Consider the following 16,599-nt stretch of genomic DNA (forward strand, 5'->3'; position numbering starts at 1 on the left):
TCCATGCAAAGTATTTTCATTATAAAAAACAAAAGAGCAAGCTGATCCTCAGATTCTAGAGTGCTGAAGTAAGAAAAATTTTATATTATATCCTTGAAACAGCACCTGGAGGGCCCATAATCTGTGTCCATTGGGACTGTTGCCAATGTCCCCAGTGTCAATTCAGTCAGGTGAAGAAGTTGCACATTCATGGAGCTTGCTTTGCAGCAGCCCAGACTGTTGAAAAGTAGTTCAACAAACACAGAGGAGGCTTGCAGTAAGCAGCAAGCTTCCTAACTTGGGTAGCACATACTCACTTATTAATCTCCCATAGTCCAGAAGTGCCACCAGTTTCTGGATTCTTAATTCATAAATCAGGAACTGCATTCTTTTTTTTCTCCTCCAAATTATTTTCTCCCATTCCAGGAATGTAGTTCGTGGTAGGATTTAGTGAATGAGATTCTTCAGTCTAGAGGAAAATCTTGCAACAAGGAGAAGCATGGTGCAGGAATGTTACTTGTTTGCAGCCTCATTATTTATAGAATTACAATACAAATGAGAGTCACTCAGAATTGTGTGTCAGATGGCAATTTAGATCTATCTAATCCAGCAAATTGTAATCTGTTTTCAGATTTTTAATATCTTATTGATTAGTCTATAAATTACTGTGACAATTTTTTTACACATTTCCCACAACAATGCAATTTCATAGCATGTAGATTATATGCTAACGATACCAACCCATTCTAAAATACCGGCAGATATTAACTGTCAGTGAAATGCAGAACAAGAAGAGAACTGGATTTCAAAGGTCATAAAGACCAGCAATTAAAAAATAATTAGAAGTGCAGCAATGATTCATTTATTATATCCAAGTTCAAAAAGATCAAACAGTAAATTCCAATGTAATATTTCAGTCTTGTGTGTGAATTGTTACTTGTGGCATAAAAGAGAATGAAGTATTTTTAAGTGTCCACACCCATTATGATTGGCAAGGGAAGAAAGGTTTGGAGACGGTTTGAAAAGGTTGCCCAAGGTAACTTGGCAGCTCCAGGCTTTTGTCTCAGTTTCACTGCATGACTTACACGTTCTCGCAGAAGAAGGGAAATATGCCCTAGAATACATTTTTAAGGACTGACCATATTTCTTACCAAAGTTTAAGATGAATGTTGCATGTGAAAAGGGATGAGTTTAAAGGAGAAAATCTACTTATTAAAAGGGGATGGGGAGAGGTTCAAGAAACACTCAATTTCTGTGGCCTCCTTAACTTATTCCTGCTTATCTGTGCCCTGAGCCCTAAAATACAATTTCATTTTCCTGGCACAGATCCCAAGAGTTTTTAATTGTTTGGGTCTCCTTTAACTGCTGCCTCTTCCTATCAGCCTATTTCTCTGCAGGTGTTAAGCAAAACCTTTACAAATCAATTGCTCTTCCAGCTTAGTTTCATAGTGCTGATGTTCAGCACAAACAGCCCAGATAAATTTGAGTTTCACTGGCAACCCGATAGCTGAGGTGGATTCATTTCCTGAGCTCCTTCATTTCCTGGAAGTGTCAAACACTACCTTGCTATAATGGACACAGGTTTTTTTATTTGTTCTTTTTAACACAAATTCATTTTTCTAACAAACACTCACTCTCTAGATTAGCAGACTTTAAAATTTTCCCAATAAATCTTAAAATATAATTCCAATCAGCATTATTATCAGATAACCTCACAGAAGTTGCCATCTTAGGAACTTTTAACAAATGTTTGTGTCAAGATCCCTTTTTATTTAAAGTTTACTTGGTGGTAGGTAGAGCTCCCTGGGCACAGACAACATGCTATCACCTCATTTGGGCTCACTTGGATGGACCTGATTTTGCTAGAGCAAGATTTGTACCACGTACATTCTGATCAGCAAAGAAAACTACAACGAGGACTTGGAATAAAGGAAAAACCCCAAGATCTGCATTCCTGTGTGAAACAATAGACAGACTGGCAAAGAACAGACCATTAACAGGCCAATTCAAACCAGAGGCAGCAAAGTACAAAGGGCAAATGGAGGTGGAAGAAGAAAGTCACAGAAGATGTTCAACTTTGAGGCTAGAAATAAATGGGTTATGTGACATACTTTGGAAATTCTGTATGACAAAAAGTCATTAAACACTTAGAACAAGTAATTCTTCCCCCTTGGTAGATCATCAGTAATCTAGGACACTTCGATACAGCAGCCCCCCTGCTTAAAATCACACAGTTTTATTAAGTGAGGCAATTCCATTGCCTACGCTTTCTATGTTTTAAACAACACTCAGCACAGGGCAGAGCAGCTGCCTAAAGCAGGAGTTGGCAAAGCCATGTAAATAAAGAGAGAAGAGGTAAGCTTAGAAAACTTGCCTTGTAGCTGGGTCATTACTTGAAGCATTTGCCCTCTGTGTGTAAGGCTGGAGCTCTCCCAGATTTTCAGCCTTTCATCATTTCCTCATTAGTTTATCTTGCACAGAGATAGCTTGCACAGAATAGCAAACATGCAGAAAAATTTACTGAGGTAGGCAATTAAGGTCGTATGTGTGTTAGTTTAATTTTTAAAGGATGACAGGTGCCAGCATTTTCATACTTGGGTGCTCCAAGTGACCCAAGCTCCTTCTAAGTTCCCAGCTTGGGGCATTGGAGGTGTGCTGGAGTCAGGCTGTAGATCCAGTCAGTGGGTGAATCTACAGCTAAGAAATATTCTACAGGAGGACAAGGCAAAGCGTGGGATGAAGTGGAAACAAAAAGCACCAAATGTTTTTGTGCCAGCACTTCAGGTGCAAGAAAATTCAGTGTGTGATGGTTCTGCCCCATTCAGACCTTCAGCAAGGCACCATTCTCATCCTCACCTACACAGCCTCAAGTGAAGTGGTTAGGAGAGCACATCTGCCAACTGAAGTGGCATCAGAACATGATTGTCTGAGGCCTCTGTGCTGGTTTTTACATTAGCTGAAGTGCTGCTAAAGTTGAAAGGCAGCAGATATTATTTAAATATCTGTAATACCTTGAGTACACTAAGGTGGAGAGATGCCCTAGAAGCAGGACTGGGTGCTCTCAGCAAAAAAATATATTTGATTTTAGATCCCTACTGGAAAATATGTCAACTCTTGGGCAAGTTATGAATGCCTGATGATGGATTTATATAGAACAATTCTGTGTTTTTGTAGAACTATTGCATTTAATTGCAGAAATATACATACTGCTATGCAGAACTGTTCTTGTTCATTCTTATAGCACTGTAAACCTTCCTACATGTAGCATTTTGACTCCTATTGCATTACAGAGATAAAGCCTCTGGTGTGATTGTAAATACAGCTGGTGCTGCAGGGTTTATCATTTAGAGAGAAGAAAAAATTGGACTAACATTCACTAACTTTTTCATCCACACCAGAGTCCTCTTGAAATACATTCATAGGGGGCAAAGCTCAATACAAATACATGGATATTGTGAAAAGATGATGAAACAAACTGCCTTGAAGAAACGGTGCCTTTGTGCTGCTCAGGCAAAGGCCATCCTCGAGCTCCATGTGCTCCTCGCCCAGCGGTCCCCGGCGTGCCCCAGCTCATGGATGCAGCTGTCCCACGGGCCAGCAGCACATTGCATGGCTAAAGATAAGGGGCCATGCAGTGCCTGCAGGGTCAGGGCTGCCTGCAGGAGCCCGATAGCAGCTCTGCTGCTCAGGGTGTGTTTTGGCTGGGGCCAACACCCTTTTTCAGGATTCCCAAAATAGCACTTATCAAAAGCAGCAGGTTGACTGGAAGCACGCTGCTTCACGTAATGACTGCAACTGTCCTTGCCAGACTCCTACCCCAGTCAGTCTCCTGAAGATAAAGAGATTGAAAATCTAAGAAATATCAAGAAGTAGGGACTTTTTATAGAACATCTACCATCAGATTATATTGCAAATACTCAGCATTGCAAAAGCTACCTTGAATCAGTTTTGTTGTTTTGTCAGACAGCAAAACCCAAAGTTTTCATTTCACTAACAAACATATTTTGGACACACCTCCTCTGCCTTAATACTCTGTAACTTTTTCTCAGCACATCTTGCACTATCTATTTCTAAAGATTTCCCCTAAAAAAATATAGGACTATTCAATTACCCATATTCTCCAACACCATTTATGTCTTAGCCTTTATTAAGATTTTCAAGGTTGTTTCAGGTTTTCTCAGCAGTTTTGAGACACTTGCTGGGAGAGATTACATTTCCAAAGTATTTGTTTTCTCATGAAAACTGCATTTTGCTTATGTGCCAGAATCAGCAGACGTGTTATAAATAGCTTTGGATAGATGACAGGAAATGATGCAAGATCTCAGGCCACTCTATAGAAGACAAATGTTTGAAGTGCTGAGGAAAGGACTTGCACCACTGACTACTGCACAGGGGGGAAAAATTAATGCACCATTTACTACAAAGGGTATTAGGCTTATGAAACACAAGACCTCTTATTACAACTCAAGCAAAAAGAATTTGCTTGCAATTGCACTACAATGAGAAACAAGAAAATTAATTTTTCCTTTGAAGAGGAAAAACTGACCAGAATTGTCTAAACTCGCTTTGTCTTTTACTCTTGGGAAGAAAAGACACTCTCCTTACATGCTACAAATGCCAACACACACATTGGAAATTCTCCAGGCTCTGACTTGTGCCAAACACTGGGATCATCTTCCTACCCTAGCATTTCCCATTAGCTTCAGCAAAGTCTCTTCCAACTCAGAGTGCTTTAAATGGGCTCCAATAACAGATGCCTAGAGGTTAAGCTTCATCTCATCTGAAGAACTCCCTGTTACTCTTTGCAGTAGTAATACAGAATGGAGCATTAAGTCCTGGTCTCATTTTGTTTCTATCAGCTCCCATGAAGATTCAGCACAATAATTTAACCCCCAATAAATGCTTTATTTCGTATAGGGGCAAACTCTCAGCATTCTTAAGTTTATGACAAAACTTTGAACAGATGTAACCTGAACACAGTGTCTCCAACCTTCACCTGCAGTACCAAGCTGGCTCCATTTCTTAACTGCAGGAAACACTTCTCAGCCCACTCCCTGCCACACTTTGGCACTGTGGATGACATGGAGAACTACTAAATTAGTGAGAAACACACAGTGTACCTCCCCAGCAGGCTGGTTTTCAGTCAGTCAGTCAGAGGGGGATGCCTTTAGGCCCTCTACATTCCCACAGTAGAGTTCAGCATCATGTGGACCTCAAAGCAGGTGTGGACCAGCCTCCTCCCTTCTGCCCTGGGCACAGGAGGAGCATCAGCACCAGGCACATGCTCAGCTCAGCTCATCCCATCATAACCCCCCAGCTTTCTCTCCCAGAGACAGCGTCAGCAGGCTTGCCTGCCACTTCTGCTGAGGTTTTACTTCAAGAGACAATGGCACATTTGATCCCTCTCATGACTGTAGCTCAGAGGCATCCTACTTTCAGGACGGTGGATGGTTTCTACCCAGGATTTTATAGTTATCTGTTCTTCTGACAGAAGAGCCTAGAAGCACTCCTACCTAGGAAAGGAATTAATAATACATGACACATTTTTTGTACTAACTCATTTTACCCGTGATCTACACTTCTGAGTTTGAAGAACAAATATTTTTTTTTCCAGTAAAGACATAAAATCTGACTGAATCTTTGTTATTTTAGAAATGTAAGATTTATTACCTCTCTTAGAGGTACAACAGTGCCGAAACTGGGTCATCCCAAACTTTTTCAGTTAACGGCTAGACAAGTGAAATACATCTGTCCATGTACACACTGCAGGACAGAAAAACAAATCCACTTGTTAGTGGATGCTAACACATACACATGCAGTGTGTCCAGGAGAGAAGAGTAGGAGAGAAGGTGGGCAAGGGTCAGAAATTCTCCGTTTCAGGAGAATTTTCTTGTCCATTGGACACCCCAGTACTGAGGAAGAACTGAGAAGCAATCCTCAATCCAGAAAGTTATCTCATAAAGATAAATACTTAATTGAAGGGTTATACATAGAGGTTCTTTCATTATATAAATAGCAAGATTTACCCTGCAAGTGAGCTGGAATTAAGAAAGATAAAGAGGTAGAGAAATCTTCTGCATGTAATTGCATCAGCATTCTCTTATCTCCAGCATATCTTTAAACAGTTTTGAACTGCAAATTTCAGCAGTCAAAAACTGTTACATGAAAACTTAAGAGATACCCAATGCCCCTAAAATTATATTTTTTGTAAAGAAAAATATATTCCTCCCTCATTCTTTATGTTTTATGAAATACCAAAGACCTATTTAAGCCTCAATTAAAATAAAACCAATTCCTGATAAACCTATTTTAGTAAACACAAAAAGTTGCTAACCATTATCTCATATTTCTTCTTATTGTTTAATCAGGACACTCCCATAAAAAGCAATCAAAATGACTCAAAGAAGATGAGTTCCAACCTTTGGACCAGCTCTGATTGCAATACTCAGTTCTCATGACTGCTGCAACTGAGCAGCAATCAACTCCAACACGATAACAGTACACGTGTGCTCCATTACCTACTCTAGCATGGCCTTGGGTGACAGCAAGAGCTGCTACAGGGTTCCTGTGTGTCTTCTGATGTCCCCAGCTCACAAACCAGCTGACAGACCTTGCTGTGTCCCCTTGCATCCATGGTCACAGAGGTCAAGTGCACAAACCCTCTCACTCGTGCTCAGTAGTGGGAGTGATAAGGCCAGGCTGCACTGGGGCAGTTCTTACCTGGCCACCCAAAGCAATCAAGAACCAGCTCAGCCACCAGACAAGACTGAGCAAACTCTTCCTGTGACTTCAGCTTACAAACCTTTCCCTTTTTTCTTGCTGTTAACTCTTCCAGGACAGCCTATCTCTCCTTGATTTCTGTGTTGGGAAAGGTATATCCCAGAAATCAAGGACAGACAGAAGACTCAGCCCTTGCCTTCAGAGTTAAACCATACTGCCAGGGCTGGACTAGGAATCTTAATACCACTGCCCAAGCCATCCTACTCCAAGGGCAGCTCCAAGGAGGACTTAACACACCCAAACCTGTCAGAGATGCTTTACAAAGACTTCACAAAACAGCACAGTATTTGTCAAAACCGAGGTGGTGATTTGCCCCTCAACCCAACAAAGGTTTTGAGATGTCAGCTGTTTATTTTCTCCTGACATACTACCCAGGCTGCTATTTCCACAATTTCATGGACTATCTAGATACTTCCTCGAAGTACAAAGTAAACTGAGATTATTATGGTTTGTGATAATATCCCTGTTTCAATAATTAAGGCAACTCATTTGCTTGTAGTAAAATTGCTTCAAGGACGACATATACAATTTGTGATCAAAGTACTGCCCTGTACCCCGTGTTTATCATCCCAGGTCCAAAGACATTTGTTAGTAAACAATAGCAATGTAATCATTGCTAGGCAGCAGGGAGTCAGAGGCAGGGCTTGAACAGGATGCTGTTAACTAAGAAACAACAAAGAACCTGCGGGGACTGCTGAAATCAAGGGAAGCAGCAGGGCAGTAATAGAAACTTTTGAACCTTTTCACACAGAGGAACAAGAATATTTGTCTTTCTGATTGCCGAAGTGTTTCAGATTGCAGGAGAACGTGGGAATATGGGCCTTCATGGCAGCTAGTAAACTTCTCTGACCTTGGAAGGGAGCACCATGTGGCATGACAATCACAGTAATCAGAACAAGCTCTATCTGCCCTGATACAGCTTTACTGCAGGAGCAGATATTCCCTTTTCTCTCACAAGGGCTCTCCTTCATTCATTGCACAAGACAGTGTTCACCTGGTTACCAGCAACTGGATACCAACAAAAACCAGACTTAGTCTACTGCCTGCCCTATGTTCTGTTCATCACATATTGCCCCAGTCTGAGGACAGAACCACCAGGGTTTAAGGGCTCTGCAAATAACCATTCAATTAATTTCTACAATTTGAAAGAATGTCAGAATATTATCATTCCCACTGTTCTGAACTGAGTCACAAAAGAACAAGGTCAATGTAGCCCTTAACAGCAGGTTTAAGATTGCTAGAAATAAAATTTGCAAGGGTCTTGTACTTTATTTCACTGTTCAACTTTTCAACTCACTTTTGGTCCTGGCATCAAGTACAGATTCTCAAAGTTCTGAATTCTGAGTTTACAAGTTATTCTAGGCTTTGTCCAGGCAGTTCTGATTTTGCCCAGCAGCAGAAGCCCCTGAGTAGCTGAACTTGCAGACCCTCTGTGCCAGTCTCTCCATTCCCTCTCAGAGCCCATCTAGTTTCACCAAGGCTCTTCCTATTTCCTGGTTTCTATTTTCTTTTCACCTGTCCAATTAAAATCTCATTTTTACAAGCTTTCTCTCCCAACCTATTTCGGAAATTTCCCTACCTATTTGGTCCTTGTTTCTTCCACAAGAGTGAGGTAGCTGCTGGAGCCAACAAGAGCCACTAAAAGCAATATATGGGAGGAACAGTCCACTTAAATTCAATTCAGGTGCCCAATCCCAGCATGGCCCGTAGAAGCCTGTGGATGCAGTCACAGGAAGATTTCTGTTCAGGAGTTATGTGGGCTGGAGCACACCCAGGACTCACAACATGGGAATTAATCTGCTAGCAGATCTCTCAGGCTGCAAAACCTGAGGTCTCCAGTTCATGAACACCAAGAAAGATAAAACATGCATTTTTGATTCTGGAGTGCCCTCCTCTTCTGAAAAAGGCAAGGATCTTTTAGAAACTTCTGTTTGTTTGTTTTCTTGTTTTTAAGTAGGGCAAAATCAGTGGTCTCCTCTGCCCCAGTTCTTATAAAATAAGTGAAACATTACAGCAAAGTTCAGATTTGGAAATCTACCTGGCACAAAAATGTTTCCATCTGAAGAATTAGCCGTCAGCAAAGTCGTGGTCTATCAAACGAACCTTGCCCGAGCCAGCAGGAGGCTGCAGGTGCCAGGGCACCGCGGCACCGCTCCCCGCAGGTGCCACCTCTCCCGGGCACGGCCACACGGTCCCCTGGCAGAGGAGCACAGGGAGCTCCCAGGGCTGCCTCACCCTCCAGGTGCCTTCTCCTCTGTTACAGTGAGCTCATGGGCACTCTATTTCCCCTTCCCCAGGACCCTGTGACTCTGATCAGATAAACCTGGACCCCTCCTTCCTGCCCCAACAGGGTTGGTGGAGAGCCAGGGAAGCCCACCCTGTCCAAAGTCTGTACAGACCCCTGACATTTCCTGTTCGTCCTCTTTGCCCCGCTCTCCCCATGGACATCACAGAATAAAGAGAGCTGAACCAAGATATATTGGGGTAAGAGCCTCTTTTGGGAATCTTTGCCATCTCCTGATATTCCTTCACAGCCTCAGACCTCTGGGCTAGCCTGATATTCAAGGGGCTGTGCGAGGGGGGGAATGTCACTCCTCGTGCTGCAGGCAGGAGAGCCTCTGGCTGTCGAGGAAGGTGAAAGAGTCTTGTTGCAAATTAAGTAACGTGTTAAGGAGGAAAAGAAGCAGCCCAGAGAGTTTCTGAGGAAGAAATGTCCCTGTCAGTGCCCTCCCCGTGGGTGGGTGGCAGGCTGCTGGGGGAGCATCAGTTGCCAGGGACTGAAGGGCACCTGCTCCTGTGATGCAGAGTGCCCTGTTCAAGCTTCTCTTCCCCTTCACAAACTTACTCTGGGAAAAGACCCTCAGCAGAGCAAAGCAGGACGCTGTTAGAAAATATCCCACTCTCCAGGACAAAGATTTTTCCTATTCTTTTACTCCAACACGTGGCCACACAGCCTCTCTTACCAGCCAAAGCCTGCTGCTTGTCTGGTGTCCTGGTTCAGAGCCCACGCTGCTCAGTGCAGCTCTGCAGGCTGTGGGACAGCCAGCACCAGGGCAGGCAGGGCACACAGAGAAACAGTGGGACCTGGGGGAATGCAACAGTGAGGGAGGTGAGAGGCTCAGTGTTTGAATGATCTCCATCATCAACTTCTCTATAATCTCAGGTTTTGGCTGTTGGAGAGATGGCCAGAAACTACATGTGACTGTGTGCAGGGGATGAGGAGAATGTTAACTCTAGCCCAGCTTTCTGATGGTTACAGAGGCTGTAATTTCATTTTCTTTCCATTGTATCCTATGTGAAAAGCATTCAGAGTCATGCCGCACCCCCTAAATCCTATTAAGAAAAACCAGACCTCATAAAGCTGTTTTCCAGCATGCTGAATTCAGGTTTTGTGGCTCTGTTTGACAGTTTTCCATTAACTCCCAACCGAGCAGAGGCAACCAGGCCACTGAACAGCAGCAGAGCAGGACTCCTTGCACAGGTGCCTTGCCTGGCTTGGATGTACATCTCAGAGCCCCCTCCCCAGCCTCAGCAGAGGCTGTCCCACCCCTCTGCCACTCAGCAGCAGCCAGGGGCAAGCAGGACCCCTCGAGGGGAGATCCCAGCCCTCCTGCTGCAGGGGTTGATGCTGCAGCACATCTGAGGCCACCCAGTGCCACGCCACTGTCACCTGTGGGACAGGCACTGCTGCAGGAGGGGCTGGATCACCTGCAGCAGCAGCACGGACTGTCTGGAGCCCTCCAGCATCATACTGGCTGCCGTGCAGGCAGAATCCAGGAAATACTTCCCCAAACCCACCCTTGTGCTGTTTAAAACAAGCTTTTATTTATGCTGCTGCTGGTGAAATATACCTGAGAATCTATGTAAATGTACAGAAAATAACCTGAGTCTCCAGTCTACCTTCACTTGTATTTTTCTTGAAGCTCTGAGGCTCCTCTCCCTCTTCAGAGCAAACACAGCATTTGCAGGAGTAAATCTGCACTTATGTAAGTTTCTGAGAATGCCAAGTTGAAAGTCTGACAGAAGAAAAACTTCTGGTATAAACCTATTTTTTTTTGTGTTTTCAAGAGATCTAATCTATCTTCTGTGCATTCCTGACCTTCAGAAAGCATTTTCATCTCACACGTTAAGTATAACAATCCTCTTAACAGGGAACATTTTGTTAGAGCTTTAAATTGGGTTACGTAAATTATTTGTAGTTCTGACAGCAGGTTTCTCTTCCGTCCACGAGGACACTTGTTATGAGCTTGCTACAAGGTTCATTTGCAATCACTGCAGATAATCATCTGAGGGAACTGTTTGAAAGGAGATTTTATCCGGGGCATATGCTGCGAGTTTGTCAAGGCTTTTTATAAAAGCAGCGTTTTTGCCAAATAATTTGCAGTACAGTAACATGCATGAGAATTAAGACATCCCTGATGGGGATGGTAAACTGAGTGAACAAAAGTTTTTCTAACTTTAACAAACTTTAGGAGGTACAGAACACAAAGGGAAAAAACCCAAAAATATATATGTATATAGGTGGTACTGAGCATGTCTCAATTCATGGTTTTACTTTTGTTGACTGCAGTAGGAATTGTAAACAGTCGAGATGAGGCTCTTTGTTCACACTAAGTACTTGTTCAGGAAAAAAGCAGTAGAGAAAATATTCAGAAGTTACAGCACTACTTTTGGGGTTGTATCAGAGCAGCCAGTGATTTAGAAACAGTTTGCAGTACCCTCTTTTCATTATTTCTTTTCCCCAGCCCCTAGACAGGCACAGGTTGGCCACTGGTTGTGAATGGGCAGAGTTCTCTGGCAGCAGAGCTCTCCTGCCTCCCTTTCTCTTGTCACTGGTAAGGCTGATTGGGGAAAAAAAGTTTCTACTGATTTCATCACGTGTGGGAAAAGAAAGGCATAATTTATAAATTTGGACTGATATTTAGGTTTCCTATTATATTTAAGAGCTTGTAACAACATCCCCCTCCCCAGTAAAGCAATAAAACAATATTTTATTAAAATTGAAAGTATTTTGTTTGGCTTTAAGAACAATGATGTACTAAAACAAAATTTTAAAATTAAACCTTTCAAATGAAAATATAGACATGTAATTTTTAAGAATTTTTAAGAGCATTTCAGATTTTTTTTCCGTAAGCAACAACAGCAAAGAGTTTCATCCCAAGCTAAATACAAGCCAGTCCAGTAAATCTGATTTCTACACTCCTGCTGGCATTACATTCTCCACAACAGTGGTGCAGAAACCAACAAACCCTTCTGCAACATCAGAGTACCCCAAGGAGCCACAATTTCAATGGAGGAGAAAACCTGTGTGTCTGTAAACCACACATACACAAACACAAGACCCGTGCAAAAAGGTACTCAGCAGTTTTTCCCACAAAACTTAACATCTGCTAACATTTCCAAATCTGCCCAGGAATGCTTTTTTGGTATTTCCAATTGCATTGAGCTAACTGGTGGTGTTTTATCTTTCTCTCCCCTTCTTTTTCTATGCCAAACATTTATTTTCAGCAGTCTACACAGAGTTGTCTCATGGTTTTATTAGCAGTCTTTCTTAAAATACCTTATCTACAGAGAACGCAATGTATTAGGGCTTCTAGGGACAATGTTAGTTCTTCTAGGGACAATGTTAGCTATTTCTATGAATTATCTAGAGACACTAGCTGATTAATATGAAATTATTTTATTTCTATAAAAGACAATATATATATATATATATATATATATATATATAATAAATATATTATTTTGGCAATTCTCAAAGAGAAAGAGATGTTTCTAAGTGTTAGTTAGAAAGATTCATCTTTACACTTCTTTCTCTCTAAAAAACAGATCTCATGGGAGAATACACACAGACATTTAACTTACCATTACTGCAGCTATCTTTTGAATTCCTCAGTATCATTAATATTTAGTAGAAAGAACAGAACAAGCAATTATCGTAAAGATACCACACCAGAACTAACAAAGTGATTTTTAAAGAGTCATCCAGAAGAAGTGAGAAGGTCAACCAGAAAACACGAGTCAGGAATAGCTGTGCTCCAATGAGGAGGGGAAGGTTATGTTGCTGTGATATGAGTAGTGCACAGCTGTTACTCTAGTAATAATTCATCATATTAATATTTAAATGAGAGGAGGAGGAGGAAGAAGAGGGCATGAGATTGTGTGTGACTCAATGGTCCCTCCCTGTCCTCAAGCAGAAAATAGGCCACCAATAGAGAAAGAGCATTAAGAGCTGCAGAGTGGGAAGGTTTGTTTTCACTACCTCATGAATAAAAGTGGACAAACTGGTCCCTGAAGAAGTCTAGAAATTATCCTGCTTTTATTGCAGCAAGTGAAATTCTGTTTATAGTCTCAGGAGCAGCCATTGCCTAATGAACAAATTGATGCAGCAACCAGGTCTGCACGTGGTGCTTCTTGGATTTCAGTGTATTTCCAGCAAGCCTCTACACTTCCTCCAAGGAGCTGCCTGCAGGAGTCTGGCCTGGCAGTCCCTCACAGGGAATTGCTGAACTGCTGCCCGTTACCTAAAGACACATTTATAAAACCATTTCTGTATGAGGGCTACCTCACCTGCAGGCTGGCTGCAGTGCCTGGGCCCATGGGGGCCTCTGGCTGGGCAGCTCAGGGGAGAGAGGAGGAGCAGGGATGCAGGGATGGCTGGGGGGCTGTGAGGAGCAGGGATGGCTGGGGGGCTGTGAGGAGCAGGGATGGCTGGGGGGCTGTGAGGAGCAGGGATGGCTGGGGGGCTGTGAGGAGCAGGGATGGCTGGGGGGCTGTGAGGAGCAGGGATGGCTGGGGGGCTGTGAGGATTGTGAGGAGCAGGGATGCAGGGATGGCTGGGGGGCTGTGAGGATTGTGAGGAGCAGAGCCTTGGGGAGTGCTGGAGGTGGAGCAGCAGCACCCAGCAACAGCAGGCTCAGCCCGAGGTGCAGGGCTGAGGAAACAGCTGATGTAGGCATAACCAGACAGATGTGGGTGGCATCCCTGGCAGGAGAGGCAGCCTGACTACACTTGGTTGCATATAGGGTTGCACAACTTTATCCAACAATTCAATATAAAGCCACCTCTCACATGCTGGGTTTTGGGAGGCTGGGATTTTCTTTTGAATACTGTACAACTCCCTCCTCTTTGTTAGCAGAAGTGTTACTGTGATAGCCCTGGCTGAGCATTGCTTTGTTGGCTGTATAACTCTAAAAAGGTAATAAGCAACCATTTAACCAGAAGCAGATATGGACTCACAGAAATGGCCGTGAGGCTAAATAAAAAATAGTTCGTAACAGAACAAATCCACAGAAAAGCATTTGGTTTAGTGCTTGGCATGAAAATACAAGGTACACAAAGTACAACATTAGGAGATGCCAAACTCATGCTGTAACATCAGTTCTCAGCACACCAAATTCTTCCTCAGAAATTTTCTATTTTTTCCTATCCAAGCAAAGATGTTCCTCCCTCCTTTCACTTTGTTAGCTTAATCCTTTATGAACAAGTTTGCAAACAACCTGAGTTAACATTGGTATTTTTAGCTGACTGTTAGGAAGACTTCATTTACTGTATCCTGTACAAAATTATTTGTTATTAATGCACTGCAGAAAACACCACTCATCAGATCATCTCCATATCCATTGTCAGTATCCCAGCAAAGTAACATTTAAAACTGGTCCTCATGACTTGCTCCAAAGGTTTATCATGAAAGTGAATCAGGCCCCTGGACATGTTGTAGGACTGCAGCATATTGATTTAGGCTGCTTTCAAAAAGTAGATGGCAAGGGTCTGCAGGACGATACCTCTTCTCTGCTTTAGTAATTACACATTAGCTTGCAGGGATTTGGTTCTTCCTTCTTGGATTTTGGAAGTGCTGGAGGAAGAGACCACCCATACTGGTTTAATCCCTGGCAGAGCCCTCCCTCCAGCTCCACCACTGCTCCTGCTTCATGGGTAGGACAGATACATGAGGCTGGAATTAACCACCTAATGCACCTACGCTGCTGTTTCACTTTAATTCAGAAGAAAAAAAAAAACATGGACAAAGGCAAAAAAATTCTTTGCAACCACTGAATAGCTAATTGAAGGCAAATGTGTCATGGAAGATAAACATTTTCAGGTACAGATTGGGCCAGCTGACAGATTTAATAGCTTCCATAAAACAGCAGATTGCAACAGTTTTTACAACTGTCTTTATAGGCAACCATCAATTTCCATCTGGACTTGGTGGCTACCAGATCAGTGTGCTGTGTTTGAGGAGATGCAGAAGGCCAGGCTCAGATTTTCTCTTCTTTCAGTGACAGAAGTTGTCAGTTTAATCCAAACCCATGGTCTTGATTCAGAAGAGGCTATAGCCTCTGGTGATGCGTACATTTGAGGTTAAGTTTTTTCAGGCTTTGTCTAATGCCTGCTCAAATGCCCCACCATTCCAGCCTATGCTCTTATTTAAAAGGGGAAAACTAAACAAAGGCAAATTCATGCTTGCCCTGGGAACAGAGGGGTCAATGTGAAGAGCCATGCTGACACCACAATCCCCAAACCCTCAGCAGATGCAAATTCTAATTGAATTAGCATGTGTTAAAGATGCAAATGGCTGAGTGCAGCCCTGGCAGGGTCAACACAGCCTACATCTGTGCCCAATTTTTCCTTAACCAAGCCTCCATGGCTTGGTCTTCCTAGTTGAAAGCGGGCAGTTGAGCTTTTCCAGGGCCACACAAGGGGACAAACTCCCCTCTGGCTCTGCCAGGGCCACGTGGTCCACTTGAGATATTAACAAATGCTCTCCGAAGTGCTGTGACTAATTTAGATCCCAAGTAACAGCAGCAAAGCTTACTTAGTTATTTAACAGTCAAAAGAGAGGGGTAGGCTTTTTGTAGTCTAAACTTTATGAAGTGATAAAGATCTATTAATCATCTAGCATGCAGTTTATCTACTGACAAATAGGATTAAAAATAGAGCAGGTAGTTTCGGCTCCTTGTTTTTTTGGTTTTTTTTTTTTTTTTTTCTTCTTAATTGGCATGAGAACAGCAAGCTGGAAGGTGAGGAAAAAGAAGGTTGCTGAGGATGCTGAGCACAAAGCTATGGCTGATCTGCAACCAGAGCTCTCTCAATTATTTTCTCTCCCTGATGAGGCCAGATCTTAGGTACCCTTGAGTGGCCCTTTTCTGTAATAAGGATCTCAGTATTTGGCCTATTCATATTTTTAATTTCATTTCTCTGCACTTGGTCCAGGAAATCACGAGGCTTGTCTTGGCATTTTACCACAGGAATCAATGCAGAGAATTCTTCCTTTTAAGTGCTTGGCTCTGCCTCAAGAGTTTTTTAATCTTTCCTTTCCTAAATGTAATTGATTGACAGGGAGTGTGCATCCCTGGGTCAGTTTTCAACTCATGTTCCTAATAGATTAACTTGAAAAAAATACAGTTTCACAAAGAATTTTCCTTGGGACAGTCTGAAAACCCTTCTTGTCAATAAATAATTCCTACCAAGTGAAACACTGACAGAGCTATGCTGCTCAGCTAAGGATACTGTGAAACATTAACCTCCTTCTCTGTCCCATGGTGGCAGAGACTGTGTTTTGCTGCTTTGTGACCTGTGACTGACCTCACCATGAACTCCCAGATTTCAGGAACACCTCCTTGAAGTTTGAGATTGTGTTGGCACCTATATTTAAAGAAGCAGATGGGAAACAGAAGCTTTCATTTCTTCCTTGTCTCTACTGAGCATTATGTACAGTGGGAGTGGGTCAGATAGTGCCAGGACCACTGTTCCTCCTCCAGGACACAAATTTGTTCCCGCTGCTGCTGGACAGGAACCATGACACTAGAGATGCCAGGGCTGTCAATCCATGGAGCTCC

At 42.8% G+C, this 16,599-nt stretch overlaps 1 protein-coding gene across 2 annotated transcripts in view; it reads right to left on the minus strand.

Moving 5' to 3' along the window:
• MAPK6 (mitogen-activated protein kinase 6) overlaps positions 1–12,843 on the minus strand; it is a 28,257-nt gene extending 15,414 nt beyond the window's left edge. Inside the window, exons 1-2 of one of the 2 annotated variants that reach the window (XM_085588754.1) lie at positions 12,626–12,843; positions 297–460 (exon numbers count right to left, since the gene is read on the minus strand). The gene's annotated coding sequence lies outside the window, so the exon portion shown is untranslated. The remainder of the gene's footprint in view (positions 1–296; positions 461–12,625) is intronic. The other variant, XM_021537444.4, reaches the window with a different exon arrangement.
• Positions 12,844–16,599: the final 3,756 nt, after the last annotated feature.

This window comes from Lonchura striata, chromosome 10 (genome assembly GCF_050655825.1).
Source record: "Lonchura striata isolate lonStrDom1 chromosome 10, ASM5065582v1, whole genome shotgun sequence".
Lineage (NCBI taxonomy): Eukaryota > Metazoa > Chordata > Aves > Passeriformes > Estrildidae > Lonchura > Lonchura striata.